This window comes from Micropterus dolomieu, linkage group LG07 (genome assembly GCF_021292245.1).
Source record: "Micropterus dolomieu isolate WLL.071019.BEF.003 ecotype Adirondacks linkage group LG07, ASM2129224v1, whole genome shotgun sequence".
Classification (NCBI taxonomy): domain Eukaryota; kingdom Metazoa; phylum Chordata; class Actinopteri; order Centrarchiformes; family Centrarchidae; genus Micropterus; species Micropterus dolomieu.
In genome coordinates this window covers 29,730,420-29,736,339 of record NC_060156.1, presented here as the reverse complement: position 1 = coordinate 29,736,339, position 5,920 = coordinate 29,730,420, and the positions used below count along the sequence as shown (strand labels likewise).

Below are 5,920 nucleotides of genomic sequence, written 5' to 3'. Positions count from 1 at the left end.
CCTTACATGGACGTCACCATTTCTTTATCCAATAGATGGTGGGTGAGAATACAAGACGGAATATTTTGATAAAATGTTATGGTGTTTGTTTAGCTCAGTTGATAAAGCACTGGATTCTCACCTAGAAGGTTGTGTGTTTGATTCTATGTTGGGCAAAAATATTTTGCCCTCTTCAACAAATTGATCATGAAGCGACTGTTTCATGTGATCACAGTAAAGCATGTGTTGCAGTGTGTGTTTTCCAGTGTTTGATCCGCATCCATCAACCTACGGAGCTTTTTCGTTTCCCCAGTGTCTCCAGGCAGAGGACATCCCTGCGCTTGTTTTCCTGATGGGTCTTTCAGAGGTGTGTCAAGCAGGCAATAGATTCTTTACAATGTCATTCAGAATTTTTCAAACTAAAAGCTCTTAATTGAACTTGAAATAAGACATTGGTGCAATTCTCGCACTTTTATTTTGCAGGCAAAACCACCGAAGAGGATGTGATTATGTGAGTAACTGTTGCTGTTTTAGCACCGCAATCAAATTATTTATTTATTTATTTTTTTGCCACTATCATAACACCATAATCTAGCCGCGGGCCAGATATTATTGCTGGCGGGGAGTTTTGGAGAGCGTCCATAATCACAGATAGAACTAACATGTTTTCCTTGTCAATGTTTGTATAAACTTCATCTATTATGTGGTTTATAATGGACCGTGGTGCAGATACAGTGACAATGTTTCATACTCTTGGCTCACAGTACACACTACTCTCTGCTGTCTCAGACGATGACACCTTTTTGTCCTGTGTCAGCCACAGTAGCTATCCTAGCTCTTTGAAATGGGGGGAACAGTACACAAGACAGTTGGTTGCAATTCGCAACCTCAACGCTAGATGCCACTAAATCGTACACAATTAACCTTTAGAGGTTTTTTTAGGGGGAGTTTTTCGTCATCTGAATCGAGGGTCAAAGGATAGGAGATGTTCTTGTGCCCCTCCATGCAAATACCCGATTTGTAATATTGGGTTGTATAAATAAACATGACTTGACTTGACTCTTCTAGGGCACCAATGAGTCAACAAATCAACAAGGAAGGATGAAAGGAAAAGATAACGAGAGAACAAATGAGAAACATAAAGACAGCGAAAGCCTGACATATGTACATGAGCCCGGACAGAAGTGAAGGTTTCTGTCTGGTGGCAAAGTGGCCATGTGTTTTAAATCCTTCCTCCGTGTCTGTGACAAAGCCCGTCACCACCAACACTACCTCCCTATCCTTGTTTGACCAACCACTCGCACATTCCATCCTTCACATGTCAACAGGCTGACACTTGATACTAATTGGGCACTACTGCAGCGAGGGTGTCGAGTGTTTAAATTCTGGCTGTGAAACCTGAGCTCGTCCACAGGGTCATTTCTCCTTGGGTGGGGAATCAAAAACTGACAAACACAAATAACAAGAGTTTCAGTTTGGCCCAGGCCATCAGGCGTCATGCCCCTACGGCGGACACATCAAACAGGATCTCCCGTCTGTCTTGCTCCAGTTGGGCCGGACCCCATTCCTGACAGGTCACCGGAGAAGCTTACTCCACTTCATCAAATGCACCCCCATTCCAGCCTGTCAACAAATTAAGTGAAGAGGAACCGGTTCGTATTCCCACATAAAGGCTCACACTCACAGGGCACATACTAACAGGCTTACCTTATTCTTGATAATCTGTTGATTGTGATTATGACTGGCCTGGGAAATACAAGTAAGCCCTGGGTCTTTGACTAGTAGGTGTTAAATGCCACTAACAACAAATAAGCATCAAGAACAAAACAGGGCAGGACATTATATTAGTAAGTATTATTGCTGATTTATAGTTAACATATTTTTTAACCCCCACATATCAATATCAGTATCGGCTTCAAACATCTAGTATCATGCAAGCTATCTATAGATTATTGATCCACTTGCTGATTTTCAGTATGTGTTGTGCTGTGTTGTGAATTTTGCCAGAAAACATTTAAAGAAAATACCCAGTTAGAGGGAGATCTTGACTTGACAGCTCGTCCATTTGTTCCCTCCTCATATCCTCCTCATAGAGAGGATATGTCTGTCTTAATTTCCACAAATGATGTTGCAACCTCGGCTTTTATCTGAAACAGCACCGCTTCTCTGGATGTCTGTAGTTCCTCTGTAGAGAAAATGTAGTCTCAGGTGTGAAGAAAGTTATAGTTTTCTGAATTTGTTTCACTTTTCCCTTGTGTGAATTTTTCCTCATTGTTAGCTGATTGACTGTATATTCAGGTTGAGCCCCGTTTCATCCATTGCTGGAGGTTTGAATGCCTTAGGCAATTAAAGCCATGTTCCTTTTGTGTCCAATAAACTACTAGAACCATTAATTTAGTAAATATTCATTTAAAAGTAGACAGATGAACAATGTAAAAACACAGCACAATGTTCTTTATGTTTATCATTGTTAAATTTAAGTCATTTAGAGGTTGAGGCAAAGAGGTGGAAAGACATATAGGGGTTTTGGTGAGGGCAACAAAAAGATATACAAGTGCGACTCAAAAAATCTGAAAGAAAAAATCAAATTTTTTGAGCTTCACCAGTAAGTCTTGGCATCCATCAAACTTTGCAATTGGGTTTCCAATCCAAATTCTTATAAAAACATGAATTGTCACATCCATCCTACTAGTTACAGAAAACAGGTGTGCTGAAACAATTCTAGATCCACCTGTAGGGGTTGAGAAGGTAGAAGAGGGGGGAGGAAGTCGTTAAGAGAAAGAGAAATGGGGGAAACTTATTTTTACTTGTCAAGTCAACATCTGCACTACAGCACAACAGCTGTTTCCAAAAAGGAGGCTGCTTGGTCTGATTGTCTGTGTATCTAAGTGATACAAATACAGTTTATCAAAGAGATAGTCAGGAGACCTGCCTTCTGACACAGGTATGTTGGTAATCTCAGTGGTCTCTGAGTTTACGGAGAACAGGAGAGCTGGGCATTTTGTCCATGATCTCTGCTTTTTTGTCCATATTCACTAAATCTGAAGGAGAATAAGAGAATCAGAGGAGAAACAAACACTGGAAAGAGGGGCTGAAACCCTTCACCTAAACAGTATAGGGGTGCCATTCTTGTATTGAGAATTAAAGTTAAATAAGTATTCACTGATGATATCACTGTACAACAACAGAGTAAGGATTTATATCAGCATTTGTGTTTTTGTAGATTCATGCCTTTTTTTTGCAATCAGATTCTTTATCAAGATCAGTTCTTGTGATTTTCCTCCTTGTATATCTTTCTTATTGTTCTTTTTTTTCTGTGGTGTTATCATTTAAAAAAAGAACATGTAAAGTCTCATATACATCACATCATATTTGAAATGTGAAAATTCACATATGGACATGAGACATTATCACATTGTCACATATCACATTATATTCACATGTGATCAATTTAGCCAAGTTATCTGGTACATTGTTTGTTCAGGAGTCATGGCTGTAAAGTTTTCATCTTGTCTGACAGATGGAAATGTGCTACCTGTCCTCCAGCTCACACTGACACTCACTCACTGCTGCAGCTGTTTCAGTTACTAAAAAACTGGATCGTCTTTTTATGTTTTTAAATTGTGCAAATTAACATCTAAACGCTTAACCAATTTAGTGCTTAAACTTAAACTATATAGTTTTTACTTACCTGATGTAAGACAAGCTGAGTTTACTTATTTTGTCTTTTTTATTCATCTTTCTTGTCTCTTCTGAGCTTTCTTTCTTCAATTTCTCTCTATTTTTTTCATTGTTCTAGCGCGATTTCCTCTTGTGGTAAAATGTTTGTAGGGAGTGCAGTAATGTCTCAGTAGTATTCACTTTGGAGAACAGATCTAAACTGAATTTCTGTCACTCAGCAGAACGGAACACTGATATACTGTGAGGTCATAGAACTGTCTGTGTTCTAATAGAACACAGGTTTACACTTGTGACTCTTTCAGAAAATGCTGTCTCAGAAGGTGTCTAACACAACAGCGAGGCATCAAGTGCTGTTCAAAACAGATTGAGCGACCTTTTCCTGTCTCATCAGATGCCTTTAAACTGTATCATAACGATCAGGTTTGAAGGCAGTTGTTACGGTTGGGTGGTGGTTGGACTCAGGTGCAGACACAGACTCGATGAAGGTTCGACCAAGGGTTTATTCTTGAGATAACAAAAAATCGACTAAGCAAGTCGAGAGAGGGCTAGAAAGTCTAGGCTGAGAAGTGAGCTTGGGGATCCGAGTGTTGGAGAAACAAGTGAAAAAAAAGTGAAAAAAGACACAACTGTTAGTAAACAAGTTCAAGGCGAAGAAGCACAAGATGAACAAGAAGCGTCTACTTTGGCCTACAACTGTCACCACGGATCGCGAAAACCAACCTGGGACCAGCCCTCCAGAAGGCAAAAGCTTAAGAGCTGAGCAGTGATGAGCTGATCAGCTGCAGGTGTAGAGAGCCAGGTGCTGAGCCAGCCCCCGTGCTGCCACGCCCCCTGTGCAGAAACACAACCACAAAACAGAGAGAGGACACACACCCCAAGCACCAAGTCTTGACAGCAGCATCGATACTGACTCGATGCTGCCTATTACTCATAAATCTGTGCCTATGGTAGCTTACGAAAAATTGAGAAGATGGCAGACAAACAAGCCTAATTTGTCTACAAATGTAAGTTTTTTAAAGTTTTTAGTACTTTTTTTGCTTTGATTTTTGAAAGTTAGCGAGAACCAAATACTGATCTATCTTATTAGCCCCTGACTGTAACCAACGAAGTGTTTTAGTATGATTTCTGAGGCATCTGTTAGCCATTTGCCTATTTAATAGCTAGCTAGCTGACACTAAAGCTAGTGCCCTAAAAGGCTGTACAAAACCAATGTTCTTAGAAGATGCCTTCACTCGAAAGTTATGCCTTCTCAGGCACGTCTATTAAGACAAGTGCCTTTCTTGATTAGTAAATCCGAAAAACACCCATCCAGCATTTTGGCAACGCAAAAAGTAACAAACTCAAAGTAACAGTGTATCACTTGCTTATTGGTTTGCAGGCAGCGGAAAATACAGGTGCTGGTCATATAATTAGAATATCATCAAAAAGCTGATTTATTTCAGTAATTCCATTCAAAAAGTGAAACTTGTATAATTCATTCCACACAGACTGATATATTTCAAGTTATCATTCCTTTTAATTTTGATGATTATAACTGACTACTAATGAAAACCCCAAATTCAGTATCTCTGAAAATTAGATTACTTAAGACCAATACAAAAAAAGGATTTTTAGAAATGTTGGCCAACTGAAAAGTATGAACATGAAAAGTATGAGCATGTACTGCACTCAATACTTAGTTGGGGCTCCTTTTGCCTGAATTACTGCAGCAATGCGGCGTGGCATGGAGTCCATCAGTCTGTGGCACTGCTTAGGTGTTATGAGAGCCCAGGTTGCTCTGATAGTGACCTTCAGCTCTTCTGCATTGTTGGGTCTGGCGTATCGCATCTTCCTCTTCACAATACCCCACAGATTTTCTATAGGGTTAAGGTCAGGCGAGTTTGCTGGCCAATTAAGAACAGGGATACCATGGTCCTTAAACCAGGTCCTGGTAGCTTTGGCACTGTGTGCAGGTGCCAAGTCCTGTTGGAAAATGAAATCTGCATCTCCATAAAGTTGGTCAGCAGCAGGAAGCATGAAGTGCTCTAAATCTTCCTGGTAGACGGCTGCGTTGACCTTGGACCTCAGAAAACACAGTGGACCAACACCAGCAGATGACATGGCACCCCAAACCATCACTGACTGTGGAAACTTTACACTGGACTTCAAGCAACGTGGATTCTGTGCCTCTCCTCTCTTCCTCCAGACTCTGGGACCTTGATTTCCAAAGGAAATGCAAAATTTACTGTCATCAGAGAACATAACTTTGGACCACTCAGCA

At 40.4% G+C, this 5,920-nt stretch overlaps 2 long non-coding RNA genes across 2 annotated transcripts in view; one reads left to right on the top strand and one right to left on the bottom strand.

Moving 5' to 3' along the window:
- Nucleotides 1–2,864: 2,864 nt before the first annotated feature.
- LOC123973835 lies at nucleotides 2,865–3,873 on the bottom strand. Its single transcript, XR_006825708.1, has 2 exons — nucleotides 3,671–3,873; nucleotides 2,865–3,020 (listed from the first exon to the last, which is right to left on the bottom strand). It is a non-coding gene; the product is annotated as an uncharacterized LOC123973835 (long non-coding RNA).
- A 117-nt stretch (nucleotides 3,874–3,990) lies between these two features.
- Nucleotides 3,991–5,920, top strand: part of LOC123973870 — a 4,016-nt gene continuing 2,086 nt past the window's right edge. The window contains exon 1 of the long non-coding RNA XR_006825717.1: nucleotides 3,991–4,664. This is a non-coding gene — a long non-coding RNA (uncharacterized LOC123973870). The remainder of the gene's footprint in view (nucleotides 4,665–5,920) is intronic.